Consider the following 12,502-nt stretch of genomic DNA (forward strand, 5'->3'; position numbering starts at 1 on the left):
TTTCATATAATAAGGGATTTGTGATGATGAACTCCTTGAATTGGACCTTATCTGAGAAGCACTTTGTCTGTCCTTCCATTCTAAATGAAAGCTTTGCTGGATAAAGCAATCTTGGCAGTAGGTCTTTGGATTTCATGACTTGGAATACTTCTTTCCAGCCCCTTCTTGCCTGCAAGGTCTCTTTGGAGAAATCCACTGATAGTCTGATGGGTACTCCTTTGTAGGTGACCGTCCCCTTATCTCTTGCTGCTTCTAGAATTCTCTCCTTCATTTTGGTCTTGGCTAAGGTAATCATGATATGCCTTGGTGTGTTCCTTCTTGGGTCCAACTTCTTTGGGACTCTCTGAGCTTCCTGGATTTCCTGGAAGTCTATTTCCTTTGCCAGATTGGGGAAGTTCTCCTTTATTATTTGTTCAAATAAGTTTTCCACTCATGGCTGTGCCTCTTCCCCTTCTGGTACTCCTATAATTCAGATGTTGGAATGTTTAAAGATGTCCTGGAGGTTCCTAAGCCTCTCCTCATTTTTTTGAATTCTCATTTCTTCATTCCTTTCTGGTTGGATGTTTTGTTCTTCCTTTTGGTCCATTCCATTGATTTGAGACCCAGTTTCCTTTCCGTCGCTATTGGTTTCTTGGACATCTCCATTTTAATTTGTTTAGCCTTCATATGTTTGTCTAATTTGTGACTATAATCAACCAGTTCTGTGAGCATCCTGATAAATAGTGTCTTGAACTGTGCATCTGAGAGGCTGGCAATTTCTTGGTCGCTGAGAGTTATTGGCTCTGGTACTTTGAGTTCTTCTTGCGACATCTTTTGGGCTGTTCGTGCCTGTTATGTAGCAGGATCGGAGCCGTAGGTCTTCACCAGAGCAGGGCAACTCAGTTGCTGGGTTGTGACATTCTATGTGGGGGTGGTGTCAAAGAGGAACAATGATGTCCTGTCTGCAGCCTCCCGCCGGCTGCAGCCCCAGGTGCCACAGCTGCCACCATCACTGGACCCACGCGTTTCGTCCCACTGCACGTGAGTGTGCCACCACCATCAGCCCTCGCCCCCTGGGGCCTGCGTGGTCCATCTCACTGTGTGCAAATGTGCGACCTCGGTCAGTCTGCTCCACACCCTGACTGGGTCCGGGCCACTTGAGGGCCTAGGTCGGGGGATCTGTCCTGCCGGACCCTGCTCCGCTGCTGGCTCCGCCCCCTTATCGTCCTGGTAGCAGGGTTAGTTGTAGTTGGACTTCGGTAAAATTCAATTTTCTGTCCTTTGGTTGTGTCTTTGTTCTCCAAACCTTTGTTGTATTCAAATTTGGTTGTGGGAGAAGGCGCAGTATTTCCACCTATGCCTCCATCTTGGCGGAAGTCTCCAGCCCAATTTTTAGTTGACTCTCAACCTAATATATCATAGTCCTAAATTTTCCTTCACCGGCATTGTTATTTTCTTTGCTTTATCAGTTTTATCTACACTGAATCTACACTTTCTGAATTATTACATTTCATTTTACTCCTTCATTCTGATGAAACATTTCTTCCAGGAGTAAATTTTAGAGGTTTTATAAGCTTTCCTATCAATTATCTAATATGTGAAATGCTTTGTATGTAATTCTAGTGAGGAAATTGTTTTCTCTCAGGAATAAAAATAGTACAGTGATTGTTAAATTGTGGCATAAATGAGGCAGATGTGTACAAAAATTCCTCTCTTTTTTCTGTACACAATTTACACTACATTTTCCAGCCTCCTTTGCAGTTATATGTGGCCAGGTTGCCAAGGGACTATGGGAAAAGAGAAATTATGTACAGACACACATTTACATAATCCTCCATATTCTCCCCTTTTTTCTAGTGTGAAAGCTGAATACAAAGAATTCATTGGTGGGTCCAAGCCTGCCAAGACTGTGGAGCATGGAAATGAAGAAGTCTTTATCTCAGAGTAACTGCCCCTACTGGAAAGCAATCAATTCATATTTCTATGGTATGAAATAACAATAAATCTTCATTGTTACACGACATTACAATTTTAAGATTCCTATAGCACTAAGGTGATCCTTGACTAGTATGATATTGTGTAAATTTTAATATAAGTTGCCTTTGGTAGAATTAGTATGGGAGATAATTGCATTAAACAATACTTTCCCTTGCCCTGCCCCCATACATGTTCCTTGACTTGATCCTTACTGCTCTTTCTCTTGTTATCCCCTTCCCCATCCCTTCTGTCAGTTTTTTCTTTGTTTCCATGTCTCTGATTCTATTTTTCTTGCTTGTTTGTTTTGTTGATTAAGTTCCACTTATAGGCAAAATCATATGGTATTTCTCTTTCACCACTTGTCTGATTTCACTTAGCATGATACTCTCCAGATCCATACATGCTATCTCAAAGGATAGGAGCTTCTTCTCTCTTTTCTATTCATAGTATTTCATTGTGTATATGTCCCACAGTTTATTTTTCGTATCCACTCATTTACTGATGAGCCCTTAGACTGTTTCCAGCACTTGGCTATAGAAGGTAACACTACTATGAACATTAGGGTGCATATGTTCTTTTGAACTGGTGTTTCAGAATTTGGGGGGAATGTAATGAGGGAAAATGGGGACAACTATAATTGAACAGCAATAAAAAATTTTAAAAAATCCTTTAGTCAAAGATAAATACACTATATTTTACTTTAAAATATTGTATAAAAATAAAATTTATTAATTTTATTTTACTTAAAATATCTTTTTAATATGAAATATTATGTAAATGGAGACATAAAAACATTGAGAAAGAGTTCAATAAATAACTTTCAGTGAATACACTTGTAATTCTGACATGCTAGAATCTCTAGCATATACCTTTGTTACCTAACCATCTAGAGATCATAATATACAGACTTTTTATTTAAGTTCTTTCCCTTTTTTCTTTTAGATAAAAAAAGAAAAATGATTGATTGTATTCCTAAACAGTATGGTTTTGCTTTGCTCATTTTGAACTTTTAATCATTGATACACTTCATATATGTATGAAGTGTATCAATGTATTATTTCTTTTCATCAACATTAGGCTTATAATATTTGAAAAATTTTCACTGCTGTACATGGACAATATTTGCTTATTTTCATTGCTGTGTATTCAAACATATGGGGATTTTCTAACAACCACTTAATTACTTATTGGTTGCATAATTACCATTTGGTTAGAGAACACTGTCAACACAGTGGTTTGAAACTTGTTGAAACTTGCTTGATGACTCAACACAGTTAATTTTGTAAAGATTCTGTTTGAGTTTAAAAATAATTTGTATTCTTAATTGTTGGTAAAAATGTTCAATGTAAGTTTACAAAGTAGTTAATCTCATTGATTAAATTTTTCTATAGGTTCCTGTTTTTATATTGTCCTATTAATTGGTAAGAAATTTTATTATTGTTTTTGAATCTATATATTTTGCCTTAGAGTTTGTTAAGTTGTACTTTATGTCATTCCCTTTCCATTGTTTTACTTTTACCTCAGAAAGATAGAAATCTTCACTTTTTACTCACTTTTAAAAAATATACCTTTAGTTTAAAACATATCTGTATTTTACTTAGAATATTTAGCTATTTTAAATATGGGTAAAATGTTTACCTAAGCCATAGTCAGTATATGAGCTCCCTAGGTCATGCAAGTGTAATGGAGGCTAGTTATGACTGTCAGGACAAGAGTGGCCATTTTGGCATGCTAGTTGATGGTGAGTGCAGTGATGCAGTCAATGATTAGGTATAGGGCTTTATCTGGAGCCAAAAGTAACTTTTGTACCCTGGACTATCAGTGTGCACTAGCACAGCTGCAGGATTTCATTATAGGCACCCATATGGCAGTAGAGGCCAATCATTGAAAGCCTTTGGGATAAAGTGCACAGCTGGATGAAGCAACCCCAAACATAAGCCTTTGGTAAGGGTCTGGAGAAGGGGAGGCTAGGTTAGCATCTTGCAGTCACACAGCCATGAAAGCCCTGGCTGTATACCAGTGTTGGCTATATTAGGGATGGAATGGGGAGGTACTTATACAAATGGAGTCTGAAAGAGAAAATACTGGTTTGAAAAACAGTGAAATCTGCAGAGGGTCAGTGGCAGCACTGTGTTCACTAGTGTAAAATAGAGCATTAGGGGAGTCTCCAACCATTAGTCAAGATGGTGGCAGGGGAGGTTCTTACACTAAGCACTCAAAAGCTAGAAAGATGAGTGGATAGAACTTAAGCTTGTGAAAGCTGGAAAGATTATTAGGTTAGTAAAAAAAGTCCTCCCTTCCATAACCCTATTAGAACTGCCGGCTTGAGAAAGAAGACAAGATGATCTTTGGGACAAGCATCTTTCTACAAGGTTGTGTGGCACCTGAATAGAACTCTTTTCTTTTGCACAAATACCCAATTCATGAGTGTGGCTTTTGTGGCAGCAGGTAGCCAAACCTCCATTATTTTGTTTAATTAGTTTTGTAACTCCAGACAGGACTGTGTGGACTTTGGTAAGTCCTAGAGGGCTTACACTTAAGTCATATCTGCCTGTGACATGTCAACCTTGACAGCAAGATTGTAAGGTCTCCTAGTCTTGTAATTATCCTGTGCTCCTGCTCAAGGCATAAGCTATCTTAAATTCCTGGCTGGTGAAAGACTATGGGTCTGGAGAGAATATGAACTACAAGACTGAGTTGAACCAACATGCATATCAGAGTCCTCAGTTGCTGCTGTTTGGGCCTTGCATCATTGAGATCCACCTAGGACTATCTGTGGTGCCAGTTGCCAGGCAACCCTTCTGCTTGGGCCTTGCACCATTTAACTCTGGTTAGAACCACTTGTGGTATCATTTGGCAGGAGATAAGACTCTAAAACTTGCTTATGACTACTTGTTTGAATGATAGAATTATGGATTCAGATTTTGTTTTTATGTTCCCACATTGTCTGAGGTCTTGTTATGGTTATGGTTTGGGGTTTTTACTTGACTCCTGAATGGAGCCCAGTGGGCTAACTTTTAGTAGATTGGTCCCTGTACTATTATTATCCAACATCTAAGAAGGAATTAGTTTTCTATTATAACACTTCTTGGTTTATATATACTTTAGAATATGGGAAAATGACCCCCAAATTGTTCCATAAATTATTATACCATCATTCAATTGAATTATTTTGCAAACAGTTAAGGAAATAGGATGAAATCTTAGGTTCAGTTGTTTAAGTCCTCACACAATAAGGATTTGGAAAAGAAAGGGGACCACTTAATAATGTAGAGAAGGGAATTTGCTTCAGAACTTTTTTCCAAATAGTAAGACACAGGAAGAAAAGAATAATGAGGGTATGAATCTCTTTAGTGACCTGAATCCAGGGAACCCAAGATTAACAACAGAAAAAATTCCCCACCACCATCCCTGCTATTAGATACCCATAAAATAGGGACCAGAGGGAAGAAGCCTCACCCTGTATGAGTAGGAAATGGTCTCCCACTCAAAGAACTTGCAGGCCACCCAACATAGCCAGAGAGCATCCCTATCCAGAGCAGGACGTTTCCCTTTCAGGAAATATACTGTAGGAAGTTCATCCCACTGACTATTGGGCTTATACTCTACTTTCCACTTCATATTTAACAAATTGGAAAAAATCTACTCTTCATATAAGGTGGAATCTTAAGAAAATATCAGATCTTGTCATCTGATATTGACATCATCCAAACTTGGCAAACATACAAACACCCCTTGACATTCTGCTAACAAGAGATGAAAGTGGCTAGTTTTAGATAGAGCTAATGATGAGGATCTAGTATCTACCAAGAAAATCATAAAATAATTCCCAACCCAACCATGGCAATCCCCTTGACAAGGACAACTGGGAACCAGATAGTGGGAGCCTAGCCTTCCTAGAACATTACAATATGTGCATATTGGAAGGATTTAAGAAAGAGGTACCTAAACAAAGGAGACTGAAATATGATAAGGTCTTTTAACAGAAACCAAAGATTATTCTGAATTTTTAGAAAGAATCTACCCAGTTTATTGAAAGCAAACTGATGTTGACCCATAGGCACCAGAAAATGTCCAGAGTGTAAACATTATATTTACTGGGGGAAATGCTCTAGATATAAGAGTACAGTTCCAATGTTTAGACACAGTCTTGGAAATAAATCTCTCCCAGATGGTGGAAATATCCTTTAAAGTTTACCATGCTCAGGAAACAAAGAAATTAAAGCAGGCCACTGTTTTCTTAGAAATTGTACAGGAAAACCAAAAGGAGAGGTGTGACTCAAAAAAGAAAGGGAAAGACTTACTAGATGCCAAGGTTCCTTCTGCAAAAAGGAAGGCCATTGGAAAAAGAACTGTCTGAAACTGAAATAGAATATATATATAATATAAACCCTTACCAAGAAATGTTAGAAGGGAGGGTATTGACTAATGTTAAGCAGTTGAGGAAATATGAAACCATTTTATTAGAAAACTTAAATATTGCCTTGGAAACACCACTACTCTAAATCTGGACACCTTACTCCTTAACTTAAAAGGAGGCTCATATCTCCAGTATGATTACTTGATAATAATTGACAAAGTTTATTCCAGTAGACCAAAACTATTTGACCAACTGTGACAGAACCTGACTGGGAATTATGTACAGATGAGAGCACCTTCATGGATATTGATAAAAAAATCATCCAGGTATATGGTCACCATAGACAAAGTAATAAAAACTCAAGCCTTTGCTGCAGGAACATTTACACAAAAAGCTGGACTGTTAGCCCTCAATAGAGCCTTAGAATTATACCAGGGAAAGAATGTTAAAATCTACACTGACTCTACATATACCTTTACGGTCCACATCATTGAACAATATGGAAAAATTGATCTAGCAAAGAACATTGTTCCCTCTGACTCATCTTCCACAAACAATGCCACAACATAGTAAATAGGGTTGTCACACCCTGGTGAATATCTAAGGCTCTGCCCCTTAAAACATAATAGGTGTGCTGAGACAAAGAAATAAGGCCCAAGTGAAAAAAACAGAACAAAATTCCAAAAAAGAACAAAGTGATGAGGAGATAGCACACTTATAAGATGCATAATTCAAAACACTGTTAATCAGAATGCTCACAGAAATTATTGACCTTGGTCACTAAATGAAGGAAAAAATGAAGGTTACACAAAGTGAAACAAAGCAAAATATACAGGGAACTGACAGTGAAGGGAAGGAAACTAGAACTCAAATAAATAATTTAGAACAAAAGGAATAAATAAACATCTAACCAGAACAGAATGAAGAAACCAAAAAAAAAATCAACAAGACAAACAAGAAAGCAAAATACAACTAGAGACATTGAAATAAAGAACAAACTGAAAGTAACCAGAGAGGAGAGGGGGAGAAGGATAAAAGGGCTTCAAGGAACACATATAAAGGACATATGGAGAAAGCCAAAGGGTGTAGGTATGAGGATGGGGAGTGAAGATGGGTGGGGTGGGTGCATAATGGAGTGAAAATGGAGACAACTGTGCTTGAACAACAATACATACATACATACATACATACATACATACATACAAAAAATAAGGGGAAGCTTAGGAACCTCTGGGACAACTTTAAATTCTCCAACATCTGAACCATAAGGGTGCCAGAAGGAGAAGTGGAAGAGCAAGAAATTGAAAACTTATATGAACAAATAACGAACGAATATTTATCCAATCTGGAAAAGGAGATAGACTTTCAGGAAGTCCAGGAAGCTCAGAGAGTCCCAAAGAAATTAGACCCAAATAAGAACACACAAAGACACATTAAAATTAAGTTACCCAAGATTAAAGATAAAGAGAAAAATCTTAAAAGCAGCAAGAGAAAAGGGGACAGACCTACAAAGGAGTGTCCATAAGTCTATCAATTGATTTCTCAAAAAAAAATTTGCCCTGGCTGGTGTAGTTGAGTGGATTGAGTGTGGGCCTGTGAACCAAAGAATTGCAGTTCGATTCCCAGTCAGGGCACATGCCTGGGTTGCAGGCCAGTTCCCAGCAGGGGACCCACGAGAGGCAACCATACACTGATACTTCTCTCCTTCCCTTCCACTCTAAAGATAAATAAACAAAATATTAAAAAAATTATAGGCAAGAAAGTGTAGAAAGAAGTATTCAAAGTCATGATAGGCAAGGACCTATATCCAAGATTACTCTATCCAACAAAGCTATCATTTAAAATGGAATGACAGATAAAGTGTTTCCCAGATAAGGTCAAATTAAATGAGTTCATCATCACTAAGCCATTACTATATGAAATCTTAAAGGGACTTATCTAAGAAAAAGAAAAAAATTCTTTTCTAAAAAAGAAATATCAAAACCTATGAAGAGTAAAATTACAACCAACTCACAGCTATCAACTGAATCTAAAAACAGCAAAAACAGTAGCTAAGCAAACAATTAGAACATGATTAGAATCACAGAAATAGAGTCACATGGAGGGTTATTAGTGGGGAGGAAAGGGGGAGAATGAGGGGAAGGTACAGGGAATAAGAAGCATAATAGGTAGGCACAAAATAGACATGGGGAGATTAAGAACAGTACAGGAAATAGAGAAGTAAAAGAACTTATATGTAGAATCTACAGACATGAACTAAGGGGAGATACTGAAGGATGGAAGAGTGCAGGGCAGAAGGGGATACAGGGCAGAATATTGGGACAACTATAATAGCATAATTAATAAAATATATTTTAAAAGAGAAAAATGGCTCTTAACTTTGGGAAATAAAGACATCAAACATTCCAAAGAAATATTACAATTGCTAGAGGAAGTGAATCTACCAAACCAGATTGCCATAATGCACTGCCCAAGATATACTCTACTTTTGTATCTTGTTCCTTTTCTTGCAGAACTATAATTTTTAATTAATATACTATTTGATAAACTTAGGTCACATAAAATTATTTCAGAATTTGTTGTGGGAGGAGGGAGCTCCAACAAGAAGTATAGTGTGCTTGTGTCAGGTGGTGGTGGGGATAATATAAATGCATTATTTACTAGAAAGTAATTCTGTATGTGTATGCTTTGTCTTTTTAATTCCAAACATATTTATTTTTAATAAAAGTATACTCTTATTTTTTTAATTGCACATCTTTGACCTTGTCTAACCCACAAATTGCATAGACAAGATGAGTAAAACTTAGAGAAGGGACATGTTTGGTCCAACGTCTCAAAAATAATGAATGGAAGGTCAAGCATATAATTTCCTCTTTTTTTGTCCCAGTTAATTTTATTTTTTTAATCTCACCATTTTCTATTTCCCCGGAGAATAAATCTCAAGATTGTTGTAAGGATTAATATTACACATTAATTATCAGCTAAAAGAACTGTCATTGCTTTTTTACTTCAGACAAATTGTAACAACCATACTGTGACTCAAGAAATATATTTTCTGCCTTATTTTATTCAGCCTATTGCTCTCCAGCTCCATATATGCTGTCACAAAGGATAGGAGTCTCTTTTTTCTTTCTGCTGCATAGTACTCCATTGTGTAAATGTACCACAGTTGTTTAATTCACTCATTTTCTAATGGTACTTAAGCTGTTTTTAGCACTTGGCTATTGTAAATTGTACTGCTATGAACATCGGGGTGCATAGGTTCTTTTGAACTGGTGAAGACAAATACCATGTGATTTCACCCATAAGTGAAACCTAATCAACACAACAAAAAGGTGAGAAAAATATAACCAGAGACATGGAAATAAAGAACAAACTGACAGTAACCAGAGGGGAAGGGTGAGGTTGATAACAGGGGAAGAAGGGAAAAGGTCATCAAGGAACATGTATACAGGATCCATGGAAAAAGACAATAGGGGCGGAGGCTTGAATGTGGGAGGTAGGGTTGGGTAGGGCAGCAAGAGTAACGGGGGGTGGGGAATGGAGACAACTATATTTGAATGACAATGAAAAACATTTACATAATTTGGTTATATTGATATATACTACTGTGTTACAAGTGTTTTAATATTGGAAATTCAAATGTGTATAATGATATCCTTTTAATCTAAAAAAGTTATTAATTTTGGTTCACACTTTAGAATTAAACAAAGATCAACATTTACCACCTACAAAATGTTTTTAAGCTTTTATTTATTTACTTTTAGAAAGAGTGGAAAGGAGGGAGAAAGACACAGAAACATCAATGCATAGTTGCCTTTCACAGACCCACCATTGGCGACCTTGCTGACAACCCAACTATGTGCCCTGCCTGGGAAATGAACCAGCGACTTTTTGATTCAGAGGCCGGCATTCAATCCCATGAGCCTCACCAGCAAGGGCTCAACTTTAAAATTTTGTAAACATTTTTCAAATACATCAAATATTTTGTGAACGTCGAATAATATTTAACATAAATATTTTTTAATTTAGAGCCTACTGCAAAATTATATATATATATCAGTATGTGATTAACCAGGTTCACAATTTTTATATAATATATATGCAAAGAAACTTAATGTATGAAAATGTAACTTGAATATATTTACTATAAAATCTACATATATCTCAGAATATCAAGTATTAACACACAAAAAAGCTATACGTATTTCTTAAAAATTTATTTTTAAATTTTATTACTCATTAGCGTACATTGCATTGTCTAGAATAACATTTTATGTTAACTAGAATAATCCAAACACTTTTGAATGAAAAGAAATTTTATTTAAATAATTTTCTTATTTTTAACTTTAAAAGAATGATTCTGGGTGGAGAAGATGATGGTTGTTGAGTAGGTAGAAGCTGAGTCCACTTGCTCTTGCCCCTACTTGTATTCGTGGTTGATCTGAGAAATAACATGAGCAATCAATGGAATCTTAGCTATATAAAGTTTTGAAACACAGGAGTACAGAAAACACTTCACAGCAGTGATAAGGAGAGTTTATAAGTTGAAGGGGAAGTACCCCATGGGTGGTGCCTCCAGCAGTGGATAGACTGGTCAGAAATTACAGCCTTGTGGCTCCCCTCCTCTTCTAGGACAGGAAGCACCATGTTCATGCAGAGTATCCCCAGACCTTGGCTACAAGTGACTTGGGAGGATATATGGAGTTGGAGACATCCAGGATACACACACACAAAATGAGCAACACATCCATAGCTGGAATGCCAAATGCTAACAAGTAGAGTGAGAGAGGAAGAGAAGGACTCTATCTCCCAAAACATTCAGGGGCTGTACATGGGGTGGAAGGAGGCAGGCTGTGGCCAGCCATGATTATGAGAGATTTTTGGCTCTTTGGAGAGATGGTGTGCATAGAGAATCAGACAGTCTGCAGTGAAGACTTTCTGTCACAGAAAGACTTTTTTTTAAAGATTTTATTTATTTATCTTTAGAGGGGAAGGGAAGGAGAGAGGGAGAGAAATATCAATATATGGTTGCCTTTGGTGTGTCCCCTGCCAGGAACTGGCCTGCAACCCAGGCATGTACCCTGACGGGGAATCAAACCGCGATCATGTGGTTCGCAGGCCCGTACTCAATCCACTGAGCTACACCAGCCAGGGCACAGAAAGACTTTTCAAAAGAAGGGCTAAAGTGTGGTGGAAAGGGACCCCATGCACAGCTTCTGTGCTAGCAAAAAGACAAAACTGGAAGTACAGTTTGCTCCCACTGAATACGCCTGGGCAGGGAGATCAGAAAATTGTACAACAAAGGGATTTCTGGGCCCAAGCCCAGCATGGGTAGCAAGACAGGGGCTATGAAAAATGGAGAGTTTGGACTGTGTCCACAATGAGGGCAGTTGACTGTGAATTAGATAGGGAAAGTTGAGTGCCTGAGATGATCTACAGCCAGGCAGACACCTCTTCCAGGGCAGAGTTCTAAGCTTTGGTAAAGGAAGGTCAGGATGTACCTAGACCCCACTACCATCTGGATTACGAGCACTGCATCCAAAGGGGAAATTCTGTAGAACAATCAGTCATGACAAGCTCAAGAAAAACATGCAGTGTGCATATCCACAGAAGAAAGACAGGAAGAGAAACTCCAAAAGGGTCCATGTGGAACTTCCCTCAGGGAGACAAAATACACTGGTTCCTATGTGCCTATTTCACTGTGGGAAGAAAGCAGGGAGATCAAAGATTGGTGCAGCATGCTTGTTTGTTTTATTGGTTAGGTTCCACTTACAGGTAAAATGATATACTGTTTGTCTCTCACCACCTGGCTTGTTTCACTTAGCATAATGCTCTTTGGAGAGCTGTCCATCCATGCTGTCCTGAAGGGTAGGAACTCGTTCTCTCTTTCACTGCTTAATACTCCGTTGTGTAAATGTACCATAGATTTTTTATCCACTATCTTACTGGTGGGCACTTAGGTTGCTTCCAGCACTTAGCTATTTTAAATTGTGATGCTATAAACATTGGGGTGCATAGATGCTTTTGAATTGGTAACTCAGAGTGAGGGGCCATGATGGAGTCAAAATGGAGACAACTGTACTTGAACAATAAAAAAAGAAATAGGTGAAGCAAGGAGGAATCATGGTCCTGCCCAGCCTTGGTTCTCACAGAGCTGCCATCAGCACCAAGCAGGAAAGAGCT

This window comes from Sturnira hondurensis, unplaced genomic scaffold (genome assembly GCF_014824575.4).
Source record: "Sturnira hondurensis isolate 20B ecotype Veracruz unplaced genomic scaffold, ASM1482457v3 Scaffold0013699, whole genome shotgun sequence".
NCBI lineage: Eukaryota > Metazoa > Chordata > Mammalia > Chiroptera > Phyllostomidae > Sturnira > Sturnira hondurensis.